Source organism: Anomalospiza imberbis, chromosome 7 (genome assembly GCF_031753505.1).
Source record: "Anomalospiza imberbis isolate Cuckoo-Finch-1a 21T00152 chromosome 7, ASM3175350v1, whole genome shotgun sequence".
Taxonomy (NCBI): Eukaryota; Metazoa; Chordata; class Aves; order Passeriformes; family Viduidae; genus Anomalospiza; species Anomalospiza imberbis.
Genome location: NC_089687.1, coordinates 7670471 through 7686290, shown reverse-complemented (window position 1 = coordinate 7686290; position 15820 = coordinate 7670471). Strand labels below are relative to the sequence as shown.

General features: G+C 41.1%; 1 long non-coding RNA gene across 2 annotated transcripts in view; it reads right to left on the bottom strand.

Moving 5' to 3' along the window:
• Window positions 1-15820, bottom strand: part of LOC137476857 (uncharacterized) — a 26542-nt gene extending 10722 nt beyond the window's left edge. Inside the window, exon 1 of one of the 2 annotated variants that reach the window (XR_011000666.1) lies at window positions 15359-15820. This is a non-coding gene — a long non-coding RNA (uncharacterized lncRNA). The remainder of the gene's footprint in view (window positions 1-15358) is intronic. The other variant, XR_011000665.1, reaches the window with a different exon arrangement.

Genomic DNA, 15820 nt, shown 5'->3' with positions numbered 1-15820 from the left:
GAATATAGTCCTCCTATTTCCCACTCTGAGAAACCTCCTCCATTACCAAGACCACAATCAAAGGAGAGTAAAATTGGCCAAAAATATTCATTTTAACAGAAAGCCCATGTCTCAAACACCTGAGTAAGCCCTAGGTCCAAACTGTGTCTCTAAACACAAATAAGAAAAATGGGATAATGATAGTTCATAACTATGTACAAAATATTTTCTTTGAGTGCATAACCCTGTGAAATCTGACAAAAACTTGTTCTTTAACATTAGCTCTGTCATTTACTTAGGGAGAATTATTTTCTGGAAAAAGTTATTTAGCATTTTCTCATTTAAATTCCTGTATGATTGTTGACAGAGCTTTCATGGACATTTACCTGCAATAACTTCAGTTACTGTAAGAGGCAGGTCAAGAGAAAAGATGGGGTTTTACACCTCTGCTGTTGGCAGAGTGGAGAGAAGGAAGTAGAGACACCAAAACTTGCTCTCTACCCATCGCCATTGCCTCCTACATGGGTAATGCAGGAACTTGCTCATCCCACGGTGGTTTCCTGCTTGTAGCACATAATGTGAGAGGAGAAGTAGCCCAGGCCAATTTGCTAGTCCATTGTTACCTGTCTTTTGTACCCACCAGAGGCTGGGAGTGCCCAGCAGCTGCCTGGGGCTGAGCAGGCACAGCTGCACAGCCTTCTTGCAAGGCTGCAAATATGCAAAGGCAACATCAAGTTTTATTTATTCCAGCACTTGCCAAAAATGTTTTAGATGCTTAGCAAATCTAGGCTCAATCATCCATCCCCAGTCAGAGACAAAACCCTTTGTTTTTCCAGAGCATCTTCTGCCACTCAGGTAGTGTTGTTCTTATTGCCTTGCCATTGTCCCGTGCTGACATTGCTGTGATAACACAATTCAATCTTCTTTGCAAACTAAATATTCCTGCACATCTCTCTCATTATCCCTCCAAATGAAAGCACCAAAGTAAATATGAGTTAAGATTAGGCTGAGTGTACTCTGGTTTTAATTAAGAGTATTGCAGAAGTTTTAGTGAGATCCAGTGCTTTCCTTACCCTTGCTAATCCACGTAAATAGCTTTTCCATGGCACAGACAGGCAGCTAGATGACCTTATCCTGGTAATAAGGGAAATCAGACCCATTTCTAAAGGACAAGTTTAAAACATGCCTCCTGAGCTTCTGACATGGTCTCAGTTGCTGCTGGAAAACCAAGTAGCTGCCATAGCCAAGGCAACTTGCTCCCAGCTGAGGTCACCTGAAGGCCTGGCACCTCTTCTCACAAAGGAAGACCAAGTAAAATAAACACATGGGCCTTTAGCATCTTAAAACCAGTCTATATTAAATCCTGTAGGACTGACTTTGGAGAACTTGGTAGCCCATATGATAAGCAGTATTAGCCTGTTTCCTGCAGGTTCCCAAATGACTCAAGATTTTGGTTTTATCAAAACCCTAACTTACCCTCACATCTCTCTATTTCCTGGCAGCACAACTGCTGTGGCTGCAGTCGAGCTCATCAACTGATCATTTTTAGTATGAAAAAAGCCAAACATTCTCCTTTAGAGTCCTTGACATTTGAAATTTATATTTACTCACTCCCTTATGAACCAGAGACTAATAAACCTTCAAGGCACTCTTGACCACTTGGCACTTTAAGGCCAAACATAGATTTACACCACTGCCTTACAACAGACTAAAGTGGTGGGAAACTGAAAAGCAATTTTGGGAACTATTTTGTTGCATTTGTTTGTAGAGAGCTATTTGATTTAGGGTAGGATTAAAGAAGAATTAATAAAGGTCTGGTCTTTATTGGCTTTCAGAGATTTTTCCAAGGCATGCATGGTGCTGGATTTTTTATAAAGCAATCCAAATAAATGCATAAAATATTGATCTTGCCCAGCAAGGCCAAAATAATGCAGATGTTAAAGTTCTCTGCTCTCCATGTACATCAAAATCAGTAAAAAATTAAGCAAAACACTACAATTAAATGTATAGGTTTGTGTCATTCATACCAATATCCTTCTGGTCCTGAAGTCCTGCAAACATTTTCCCCAGCTCTGCTGCACAGAGACATGCATTATTTATGCACTGTGCATACTTAGAAGAGGCAAGCTCTTTGCCATTCTCAGGTATCCTCTGAATAACACATAAAAGTACAGGGTTGCTCAGAGCAGCCCTAACACAAGCTCTGCAGAGGCTCTTCATAGGCCACTCTCTAACAAACTGTAACCCAGGGATGTGCTGGGAATGCAGCTGCTGGAAAGGACATGGCAGGACTGAACAGCTTCTCAAGCTCTGCTCTCAGCGGGCAGCGGTGGCCCAAGACACACAGCCCTGCCACAGTGAATAATCAGTGTGGCTCAACACTCAAAGACATTTTAATCCCTCTCCCTAGGCTGCACTTTCTGTCCTTTGCCTCCTATACACTACAAAATCCTACCTGGAGGTTTGCTAAACACCTGGAAGTAAAGCAGGATAAGAAGCACTGCAGAATGTGGAGTGTTATAGCTCCACACGTCTCAGACAGAAGAGATACAATCCCTTTTGGTGACCCAGCATAGCTAAGGATGACATGAAAACTGGTTATCTTCACTCATCCTCGCCAGCAGAGCACTGCCTGTGCATCACATAGGACCTTCCCAACATGGCTGACCCTGGCTCTGGTCCCTTGGCTGGCTGCTCTCCAAACAGAGAGCCATGTTTGTCACAACGTGAGTCAGCGTGGGCTAAAGCCTTTAGCAGAAGGACGGGAGGTGGCTGGGGAAAAGCCCCTTCCACACTCAAGCAGCTTCAGACACAGGGACTCATACCTGACTGAGCTGGTGTCACCCAGGGGATGGGAGCAGCACGATTCTGGCATTTGGCAGGTAGCAAGGGCAGTCTGAAACAACAGCTGGCACATCTGGAAACAGGGGCAGCATTAAGGTGGATCCACCCTAGGCATGATGGGTTGTGTAACCCAAGTTCTTCCTCCCTGGTTAGGTAACAGAGGAAGGGTTCGGGACTGTAATTGTAGTTCACATGTGTGGGGATTGAGAGACACAGACCAAGCGGTGCAAGCAAAGCCAGTTTATTACACTGGTCACCAGCATTTATAGTTCTCTAAGTTTCCACTTATAGTTCTCAAAATTTTCCACTCAGACCCCTTTGCCCCTGTTCCCGTAGCAACACAATCTCTTTGGTTATCAAGTCCTTGTTACATCTTCTCTTGTCAGAGCAGACAGAGTAGCCAGACATGATGTCTTCACTTTTGTTCTTGCCTTGAGTTTATCTCTCCCACAGCTTCCACTGTGCCAGGGCCAAGAGGTTGCCAGCACTACCCATCTCAGCTTCTGTAGCTGTCTGATCTTCCACACACATGAAGTGCACTGAATAAAGATATCCCATGAGATTGGAAAAGGCTTATGTCTATCAGGCTAGAATTAATTAAAATATTGTAGAAGTTGTAATGAGATCCAACCACTAGTTTTTCTTCACATTTTAGATCCCCAGGACAGATACTCTTTGTGATCTTGTTTGCATGTTACTACACATTTTTATTACAGTCGGTTTTTTTTGGTTGTATTCCTTAATTAGCACTGTCAACCTTTTTCTGAATTCACTGCTTTTAAAAACTTGCTTTCATGAGTTACTTTTGCCCCCTGGCTATTGCTGGAAGACAGAGGATTACTAACTACTATGTGATTTTATGTAAAATTAAATGCAATAGAAGTTTGAAAATATAGGATGACCAGTTATGCAGCCATAGCTTGTTTCTCATTAGCCAGCAGTATTTTCATTTAAAACTTGTGCCATCAAGTTGTCTATTAGTAGCTTTTTAAAAATAAAATACTAAGCATCTTTCCAGAGAGGTGATTGACACCATATATTAAACATGCAAGTTGTACTGCCTTCAGGATACACTGTTTCTCAAAAGGCCTTTGCTCTGTTAATCAGACTTTTATTGTGATACTTGACAGCATCACAGTCTATATGTTGGTGTCAAGGACATCACCCATGTGTCACTCCTGTAATCAACCAAATTTGCTAAGCTCTCAAGTTCCTTGCCACTGCCTTTAGATGGAAATAAAGCCCACTTGTTAAATCACAAGGAAAATGAATTTTTCAGTAATTGACAGTAACAGAAGTAAAAACAAATTGCCTTGGGTAAACAAAGAACTAGCAAAAGCCTCAGCAGCAGCCAGCTATGATCTGCATTTCTGAATAACAAAAGCTGCCCAAATAATGCCAGTCAGAGGCAGTGAGAGATGTGTGTACCTCCCAGTATTTCCATATGCATCCTATGTCATATGCACCATACAGCAGCAGGAACCCTGCAAGTTAAGACCAGGTAAGGTCAGGTTTGGACAGAGTGAAAAGCAAGTAGTCCAGAACACCAGTGCCAAAGTGCCCTCTCCTCAAATGTCTGTATTGGACTATTCAACTACTCAATGCACTATTCTTTTAACTTAAGGTATTAAAATCTCTCTAAAGGTGAAAGAGGAAAAGCCTTTTCTGTTAAGAGTTGTACTCCATAAAACTGTAGTAATAATTTAGGTCAATACTATTTAAATTGTAAATACTGAGGGGTATGGAACAATTAGTGCAGGACCAAACAGTCCAGAAGTGTGAAGGCCAGGATTTACAAGCAAAACCTATCAAGTAAAGGGCTTAATAATGGTCATTTTTATTTGCACTCGGCTGTCACTCCAGTGAGTTCAGTCCAACAACAGATCTCTGTTTTGATATCCATCCCTATTTTAGGATTATTTAAAAAAATACTCAATTCATCATAACATTTCAGAAAGACATATCAATTTCAGAGATAGCAGCTCCCTGGTTATGGATCACGGATTTAAAGGACTACTGGGAGAATAGAAGGAGGAAATTTACTTGGGAAAGATTGTACATTCTGACTTAGCAATGAAATATAATCATCAGAAAGCAGGATGTGCTTGGTAATAAGTGTGGGTTTCCAGCCTTATAGTTGGCCTGGGAGCTGGGGAAGTTGCTTACTGTTTCCAGACATAACTTTTCCTTTGTCAACTTGCCACACAGCATTGCTGCATTGTGGAAACAAGACTGCATTTACACTGTAGTTATCAGAAGACTTCACTTAGTTTGGCTTCTCTGGACATCCACAGGAGGCAGAGGATTTCACGTTCACTTTGCAGAAGAGCAAACTGAGTCATTATGAAATCAGCCTTCTAAACTTCAGCAAATAAGTGAAATTACAAGACCCCATATTCCATATTAGAGCTCCTTAATATACTGGAGGTCCTAATACTCACAGCAGAAAAGATTCTGGACACTGCTCAGTTTCACACCACATGTCATACAGCTAGACATGACAAATCACTGGTTCTTTTGCAATATGAGTGATGTATTTCTCAAAACATGTTCCAGGTGCAAAGGAAAATTAACACATTGACAGATATCATTAACACTGACACTGTGCTACCAGTCCATTAACTCTCACATTTCTGAATCTTCCACATTTAGGAGGTTCTCTGTAACAAATATAGAAAGTTTTATTAGTATTCTAACCTTTCCTAGGTTTCTTTTTTTTCTTCATAACTTTTTCCACTAGAAGCATTGTGGAGGACACGTTGGCAGCTCTGACACACTGCAAAGGACTTGTGCTCACTTCACAACATCTGTCACATGCCCTCACTGGTCCAAAATCTCATAAGCTGCCCTTATACATGTTATATGCACAATATGAATTCTGAGAACCTGTTGTCAAAGCATTATAAAAATCCTTTAGAGCCAAGTTCTTTAAACATTTATGGCTAACTTCTCTGCGAGTCAAGTGCACTGTTTATATTTCCAAATGTCATATCTAATTCCCTGTTATGAACCCTTGAAATAAAATTATGTGATAATTACACAATCTGTTCAAAACTTGACAAATATATTCCCAGTACAGATGATTTATGAAGATAATGCGTTGCTATAGCATAATGGTACTTCTTAATGGAAGCAGTAAAGCTGTTTCCTATGCTCCGATAACCACAGTGATTTCTTACACAACTACTGATTAAGCAATAGATAATGTAGGCATTTTGGAAACTATACACACCACAGATTTATTTCAGGCTGCTCAGAAGTTATGGCCTGCCTATCTAAATGGCCTGTTAGCAAGGTATGAGCTTCAGTTGGGCTGTTTTACTTGCTCCTATCCAATTTAGTGCCACTGCACTAGATTTATGTTTAGAGCAATGCACAGTTTAGTCTCTTTTTGTAAGAACTGCTGTTAATCAGAAAATTAATGACCTGGCTGGTGTGGTGTGAGACATTAGTAATGCTAACCCTGCTCTCCTGGAAGGGACTGCGGGCTGGTAGCTGGTGAGCAGGAAACTCCCCCATGTGGGAAAGGCTCGTGGCCCTGCTGCTCCCAGAGCACCACCAGTGACAGGGACTGAGGCACAGCCAGTGATGTGCAGCCCTGTGGCATCTCCTGTGTGTCCTCCCTTTGCTTCTCTCCCTCTCACCAAGAGGGACAAGTGATGATCAAGAGGGAGAGCAATTCAATACACTAGCAACTGCATATTACATTACTTTCCTATCTCCTTTTCCCACCAAATGAGAAGTCCATTCTCAACTGTTTCTTCATCATTATAATTAGTGTGTATAGCAGATGATCAAATTAATTGTTTCTTGGGTTCAAATCTAGTACTGGTAAGCTGTTAACAATTTAAATGAGACCCTCAATTTTCTACACATTTCTGCAGAGAGTTTTGTAATTGCTTTAGCTTTGTTCATTCTGCCAATCCATGCTTCAGAACACTGATTTCATTAATGAGCAGCTAAACATGACTGCCCTGCTGATGATTTGTTCCCATGCTACCTGGAAAATATCATTTGAAATGGCCTAAGCTCAGTAAAAGGGCACGGAAAAATTTTAAGTGGCAGCACTTTGTTTTACTCCAAATTGCTACAAGTAGAAGAAAAATTGTATCTTACACAGCCATTTCCAAAAGCATATCTAGAAATGATTGGTGCAACTTGCAAAATCATGTCTGGTGTGAAGACGAAAACTCTCACTATGAAGATTTTCCTGAGTTTTAATTATCATAAATGTATATTCTTCAAGATCATCAGTGCTAGAATTATAGTCTGTAATTAAGAAGGAGCTCTAATCTGGTTTGTTCTTGTCTTCACTCTAATTTTTCAGTAAAACAAGATCCATACAGCATGAACATTTTTCATTCAGAACTGATAGCAAGTGGACATGATGAAAATAAGACTGAAAAAATGTATCCTTTCTTCCTTAGCACTATTCAATATTTCTCGGTGCTTAGCTGAGAGCTTCTTCTCTTTTCATGCTTTCAGGTAGGCAGAGGAAGGGACAGAATAGTGTTGCAGACATGTTTCTTGTTAATTTAGTGAAAATGTATTCCCATTCATGCAAACCTTTTGGCTCTTTTGTTATGTGAGTTTACACATGCTCAGATCTTGTCAGATAAATCCTACCGCTGGGACAGCAGAAGGGGAGCCAGGTACCCCACTGCACAGATAAATTCACTGAAATTCTGGGAAGGTTTGTGATTGAACTGGGATTTGCTTCAGCACCACCCCTGCTACTGACTGGGGTTAGATCTCTTCATATAAAAGGTTGACCCTTTCAGTTTCCTATTGCCTGCAAATGACCAAGAAGTTGCTAACACTGCTAAAAAATGTTGTAAGAGCATTTTTAGCATTAAGAATATATGACTTTTTCTTAGATTTTGTTGTGATTCAACAATTTCAGCTGAAATATTCCTAAGCAAAATATGTTTAATTATTAGAAGATGGACAAAGATATAAGCAACTGAAAGGATGGTCCTAAGGAAAAAAGCAAACATAACAACCAGGCACTGTTACCTGTACTGCCAAAGCAAGGATTACCCCTAATATAAGCATCAGCAAATTCCTGTCCTCATGAATAATTTTAGGGCAGTCATTTTAATTAGAAGTAGAGCAGGTGTTAGATACTAATCTGTTTTGCAAAGTAATTACATTAGTTGTATGCAATGAAAGTGCAAATGACTGCAACAGGCATTGAAGTAGGGGAGAGATAAGAGTAACAAGGGTAAAAGCCTGCAACTACACAGGTGAACTCCATGCATTTATGGATGAGGTGGGAATGGGAACTTCCATTAATTCTGGTGGGCATCTGGCCATATCATGGCCAAGCAGAGTTACCAGAGAGCAGCAGAAAGGATGACACCGGCTATGCACCAGTTTTCTGCTCTCCACAGCATTTAAAAGAGCAGTTTGAAAAATGCAAACAGATTTTGTCAGCAGCTCTGCAGTATTGCCATGAGGGAATAAAGTTCAGTGATATTTTGAGACATTCAAGATGTGAAAAGGGAACCATAAAAAGAGTTTTATTTGATTCAACTACTGCCTGCCTGCTTCCCTTTCCACTGCTTTTCATGCACACACGTGCTGGAAATCTCTCCCTTCACCCCAGCTCAACTTGTTGATGGCAAGCTTGGATGTGTCCCAAGAGAGGAGCTGGCTCACCAGGAGGCCACTCTGCAACCTGTCTGCAGGACAAGGCAGGAACACCAGCAACCCTGGGCAGCTTAGGAGAGCAGAGAGAAGGGCCCACTGAGCAGGTTGTAGGCAACCTGTGAAAATATGTGAGAATGTCCCAGGTAGAAAGTGGTTGTCAGGAGGAAAGGGTCTGAGGGAGCCAAGACTAACTTCATAGGATTGCAAAAAAATGCATTTTAGGTTGGGGAAACAGACTGAAATGGCTTGAGGCTGAGACAGGCCAGAGAGCAGGAAAGGAAGGAGAGGAGGTTTCCAAAAATCCCATATACTATGTATTATATCAGGGCACCCCGTAGAAAGCAGGGTGAAGACTATTGAAGACCATTAAAATTTAGCAATACAGTTTAAGTTCATGTGATCAAAGGCAAATCTCCTGGAGAGGATTTCCTGGGTGCATCATACGTAAGAAACCCAAAAGGAACATTGCCACCAGCAGAGGACCAGGTCCCAGAACCCCAACCCTTCCTGAGGTTCCCTGCACATTTGGCGTGCTTCTCCACAGCCAGACACTTCTCCTGGCCTTTCCTTCACAGGAACCTCACAGGCACTTCCATGTGGCAAGCACATTTCTCTCTCTCTCAAGATTTTTATAAAGATGCACAGAGAGAAGTGAAAGAGAAAACAATTTCTATTTCTGCTCCTTGTTTTTCTCTTGTGGAATGTGTTTGGAGAATTGTTTACCTAGAACAAATGTTTGGTTGGATCATGGTGGATTGTTTGGGCCTGATGGCCAGTCAGATCCACCTGTGTCTGGACTCTGGAGAACAGGGTCACGAGTTGTGAGTTAGTTAGATATGATAGAGAAAGTAGCATGTAGTTTTTAGTATCCTCTTTTATATAGTATATTAATGTATCATAGCATAATTATAATAAAGAAATCATTCAGCCTTCTGAAATAAGTCAGACATCATCATTCTTCCCATTAGGTTCGCCGACATCTACAACACTTCCACTCACAGAGTGCTTCAGCAGCAATCAGAGCTCCAGGAACCAAAACCCAGGTCCCAAGGGTTCCCTGGTGAACCCCTGGTTCAGATCACAAACCAGCACTAATGCTCCGAGATTCTGCATTCATCCAAGACAGGCCACAGCCCCAGGATTGTTCTAGCTTCACATGGAATAGCATGGTTTCTGTGAAGCTTGGTTTTTCTAACTAGAACAAAATGTTCTAAAGGCTGGAGCAAGGAGACAACAGCTTTGTTACAAGGAAGAAGCTGGGGGGATTTTTATGCAGACAGTTGACATGTAGACAACTGTCTTAAAATCAGAAAAAGGGAAAAGATTTTTCTCCATATTTTGTAGGTATCAGTGTCCAAAAACCAAAACATTTGACTTCTGAGTGTGTTTTGGTTGCTTTTTCATTTCTCCAAGAATCCTGATGTGATGATTAGATCAATTCCTGTCCATTAGAATATGAAGTGAATCTGTTTTGCAACCAGTAAGTGCCCTTCTAGTATTTCACTGAGCATTTTTGATAGATGGGTGAATTTAAATAGAACAAAAATGTATCTGATAACGATGTCATTATGCTTTTTCTGATTTAATCAGAATATTTGTACTATATAAATCCATTAGAATATCAACAAGATGATTCATATCAGGCTTCTTCAGGGAAATAACAAGCATTTTTAAAAATTTTATGCTTCCAGCAGTGAGACTTTGTCCTCACAACCATCCACTTTGCACAAAGCTTTGGTATGTTCATTGTGCATCTCTGCACCCTTGTGATCCTGTTTCAATGCTTTCTTCACAAAGGTGCCATCCCTTAGAAGGCGTCATAGGAGGAAAAGCATTTTACCTTTAACAGGTACTCACAATTCAGGTGAATGCCTTTAGGCAAGTGAGTAAAGGCACGTCTCACAGAGCTTCTGTGGAAAATCTCCTCTGTTTCTCAGTCACATAAGGAGGGCCAGGAACAAGGCATTGTCAGTGCTGCAGGACAACAGAGCCATACCCACCTAACCCAGGAGTCCCCCGGGTACTAATGGCAGTGTCTGGAGACAGGTTGTTTATGCCCATTTGCCAAATAAAAGCTACACCTACTTTTGGGGCTTTTAGTATCCCAACCCAGACAGCTGTGGGACCATTCCTCTTCCCAGCTCCAGTAGATCACCCTAGTATAATCCAGTGATACAACTCTGCTGCTGGGCTTTCCTACCTTCTTATCCCTGAACTCTATTGATGAGGTGTAGAAATCAGAGATGCAACTGAGCACATTAATGAAAATTCCTCTTTATCTCAAGCCCTTTTTTTGCCAGGCACCAAAAAACACTGTGAGAAGCAGAAGACCTTGAGTCAAGCAGAGTCCAGCAGTTAAAACATTGGCATATTATCAACATTGTTTTAATCATCGATTCAAAGCTCAGCACTATACAGGCTCCTATGAAGTGAAGTGACTTTGTGGGTAAATGAGGCATTAGCAAAATGCTCATAACTAACTGCTGTTTGTCAGGCAGTTTTCAACCAAAATTTTTAGTCTACGTGTTTTAAGTCACAACCCTACCCATACAGACCATTACAACAAACCATTGACATCATTAAACTTTAGCACATATTTCTAATTATATCCTAAATAGCTAAATATCTGAAATAACAATGTTCCAAGTTTCAGTCAGGCTCTACATGTTAGTATACACGATGTGAAGATACGGCTCACTGGGTAAGACACTTGAAGGAAGGACTTGGGAAATTCAGCTCCAGCATATCACAAATTTCAACCCAATCCAGGCTATAAACCATGACAAACCTGAGGATAACAGAGCAATGAAACTTGCAAAAGGCCCTTTACAAAAAAGGTGGAAAAAACCCCAGTGTTTCGGTGGTTTTAAGTTTCACGGGTACTTATTTTTTAAATTAGAATTGGTTTTTGTTTCTTTGTCAAGTGTGAATTTAATTTCCATGTTTGACTGGAGTTAATAAGGAAATAACAGTTTCCTTGCTCCTCCATGTTATTCAGCCCTGTTGAGTCTGACATACAGAGGGCTTGGTGAAAGTTTCAGAAGCAGTAGAGCTCATTTTACTATTTCTCATCCCAATACAGAGGGGAAAAGCACACAAACCCCAGACCCCCATTCCTGGTGATAGGGAGTCATGTCTGAAATCTGCATTCCTGGGCTCATGCACTTGGGCTTCCCCCACCCAAGGCACAGTGTGTTTCAGCTCAGCACTGAGCTACCCAACATCCATTTCACACCTATGAAAGCCAGATCAGGAAAAGATTAATTTTTCATCCATTTCCATGTCTTAGGCTATAAAACACTCCTCTGTTTTTTACATCCTTCCCATGACATCTGAAGCAGCACCAGCCCATCTGGAGGTTCTGAGTGCATTCAAACATGAAAGTTTTGATGAAAGACCTGTTCCACCTCTGATGGATATTTCTCTTCCAATCATTCCCTTTTTCCAACTGCAATTCCAGCAAGGCTGCATTTGCTCTAAGTTGTTATTTATTGCTCAACAACAACTCACATAACAGCAGGTGAGTTATTAGGTGATACCAAACACAACCTCATCCTCCTCTGTTAGTTGTGCAACCTGCACAAACCATTCCAGGAGTAAGGCAGGAGAGCAGAGGAGGCGCTACTGCATGGCACAGGAGCACGCCAAGTCTGAATGCACAACTCCTCCTAAGAAACCAGTTCACAGCCAGGAGAATTGGTCTTAGGGGATTGTTTTCTGGAGGCCTGAAAAGTCCTCTCAGTATTGAGGAACCTTTCAGAAATAATTCTTCCTCTAAGTATACTAAGACTTAAAACCTGCTTTCAGGAAAAAAAAATAGGTCACTTAAAAAGTTTCATGAAGTCAGACTATTTTTTCTTCCTATGGATGGAGCGACCCTAATTGCAAGACAAGTCTTTCAGAAACCCACAAACTGTGAAGACATCAAATAAACAATGTTGACAAGTTTTAATTAAAAGTCTCTAACTGGCTTTTACTAAGTATAAACTTACCTTTTCTCTACATTTTGGAGCATCCCTTAAGACCAGTTGCTGTTGGAAGCCAGGTTTCAGGCTCTCAGCTACTCTACTTATTTACACAGGCCAGGTGATAAGAACCAGTGAGATTCTAATCAATCTAATTCAAGAGATACAGTCTGCAAGATTGCTATCTCTACATGCTGCACAACTCTAAATTCATGAAGCATCATCCAGAATAGCTCAATAAAACTCTCTGCTCTAGGCACAGCAATGGTCAAAAAAATCTAATCAAACAATTGGATGCCTAGAAAACATGATAGAAAATAGTGAAATTATAATAATGTCCTCAGATCAATATTACTCTTTCAGAATGTAAATAAAGACTGAGCAGATGAATGGCAAAGGAGAAGTTACAAACTTCAATTCTTACTGCTTCTACAGAAGGACATAGGGCTTGCAGAAAAAGTGCAAATTTGTGATGCCGATTTTAAAATCACTTGGTCCCCTCATTACAGCAATCAGTGTGAACGTACGTGAGGAACACGAACCCAAGGCTCTGTCAGCAACTGTAGGCTCTACTCCTGCTCTCAATCTTACAGCCAGAACACTTTATGGCTCAAGCTGTCTGAAATAGATACTGTGGACAGCAGCACAAACGCTGAATTTGTCAAGAGAGCTGACACTGCGTTCAGCACATCTGTAATTGCAATCTGGCCCCTACCAGAAGTAATTCCAAGCAACCACTTAGGAACGATATTTTTTCTCTCCCCTCCCTTTCTGTTTTTAAAGAAACTCAGAGAAAGTCTCTTCAGATGACTCAGTGCTTCTCATTCCTGCATCCTGACAGACTGGGAACTGACCTCTATGTGCACGTGCACCCACACAGCAGTGGAAAATCTAACAGCTGCTGCCTGTGTCCCTGCTGGGTAAGTGGGGTCCTCTCAATCTCTTCTGCAGCACTTGGTGAATAACTTCAGAAGGAAAAGTGTTTTCCTAGAGCAATGTTGTAAACTCCTTTTACCATTGCAATCCCTTTAGCATCCCACCTTCCCAGCACTGCTGCAGCACCAGGAAACCCCTAACTGCTTGACAGCCAGAAGGAGCTACAGAGACTCGCAGGGAGTACAGATACCTAGGCCATCACTTTCATTAAAACCACAAAATAAAAGCATTTTTAGCTACATTTCTCTACATTTCATACATGTCTCTGAAAGCACAAAGAGGAAATGACAGAAGGTTTTTCTCTCTAGAATTGCATTTAGATGAATACACCATTTTCACTGAAGGAAGAAGAGTCTTACAGGGAAAACTACTTTTGCTCTCACACCCGGTTAGCACAAAATACACATTTATCTGTTAAAATATGGTCAAGAGGGAATTTTGGTATGGGCAACATAATCGCCAGGTTACTGATAGAAAGGCAATTCAAGGTTGTTAAGGCTCACAGCAGGTGCCTGCTAGCTTCTAGTATGCGCTTAAATCCTGTAGTATTCAGTGGCAGGTGGAGGTGTTTGCAGAATTGACATCCTCAGAATAATGGCATTCAGGTGGTAGCAGGCCTGAAACACTTCTATTCATTTTAGAATAGCATATGTAAAAAATGTGGGTACCTTAAACAAGAAATCTGTGCTTCCCTTAAGCAAATGAAATTGTAATTTATAGCTTTCACATCTAGATTCACGGACTGTGAAATTTATTTTATTATTATGCATCTTCACACTGGTTTCTGTTCAAAACTTTGTTTAGCACCCCTCTGCACAGGACCATGACTGAAACTAAAGCAAAAGCTCTATCAAAGCTGCAGCTGTTTTGTAGATAGTGACAAGAACACTCAGAGAAAGAAAACATTTAAGAAAAAGTTACCCAGCTAAAGAAAACAAAAAGTTATAAGCTAGTAAGCTGTTACCAACTATATTATTTTCTATTTGAATGCCATCTTGTTTTTTCCAGCTGTATGAAACAAATTGCTGCCCTGGTCTGTGCTGAACTGGGTCTACACTGCAGACACTCAGAACCAAAACTCCTTTTACCACAATACCGTCGGAAAAAACCCTAACATTTTTAAGGAAAATTGTTTTGACAAAATTTGTGTTTTTAAACAAATATTGCAAGTTTTTAAAATACAGAAATCGGTGGCTGTCATAATGATTTTCACAATAGCAGTTCCAATGCCAAGAAATAATGATGGTTTTAATAAACCATTTGCTATTTTACTGGAAAAGTCCAGACTGATGATAAATTGTTACACTACTCAGTCTGGATGCTAGACCACATCCAACATTAGAAAAAGTTATGAGTTTAATTAAACTAGCTGTGATAACAAGCCATCTCCTTCCATATAATGGTACCATCTTCCCCATGAAAAAACAGAAAATATCTGAAAGGGTTGATTCCATACAGTTAATTAAATAAATTATGGCTCAAATTTTCCCAGAGGCAAATTTGAATTTCAAAATAGTTAATTTCAACCTTTCAGGCATATTTTCCCCACAGACAATTTAACTGTGCATCTTTTATAATTATGGACAAGCATATTTGACTGACAAAGGTATTCTCGAATTTTTTGTGGCCTTTTATTTTTTGCTGGGAATATGGACTTTCATCAGTAAGAAACACTCCAGTGTGTATGAGTTGGGAAGAAGTTAAGCAAAGTTGAAGTAATTGCCTCTGCCAAGACCAGCAAGCTTTGCTATAACACAGAGATCCACTTGAAAGAAGGGGTAGAGCTGAAAAATGTCACTTTTGGCAGTGGGTATGAGCAGGGCCTCACCCTGAGGGGCAGCTGAGGAAGGAGACCCTCAGTTCCGCCCAGGCCCTGGTGTGGCTGTGAAAGAAGTGTTCCTTCCCTAAACTCAATTCCTAGAAAAAAGGGAGGCTGTGAATCATCAAATAATTTAAAACACTAGAGGGAAAAAGTGAAAAACATCATAAAAATCAACTTACAGCACAGGACAGGGAGGTGGGGGCCTGTGGGGCCTTGCTCCTGGCAGCCACCAGCTGCCGGCTCTCTTGCTCAGCCCTCACTCTTGAATTTCTGTCATGTTTAGGAATAAAGGGTCAAATGTTTTAGTCAAGCCTTGGACTGGGTGTTTGTGTGCAGGTGCTGTCTGTGAGGGCTCCTCTGTGAGGAGATTCCCACAGAAATTCTCTGCCACAGCCCCACAGCTGGGCACAGCAATGCCACACTCAGCAACGCCATCCTCAGCAACGTGACCCTCAGCAACGTGACCCTCAGCAATGCAACCTTCAGCAACGCCACCCTCAGCAACGCCATCCTCAGCAACGCCATCCTCAGCAACGCAACCCTCAGCAAGACCATCCTCAGCAATGCAACCTTCAGCAACGCCACCCTCAGCAACGCCATCCTCAGCAACGTAACCTTCAGC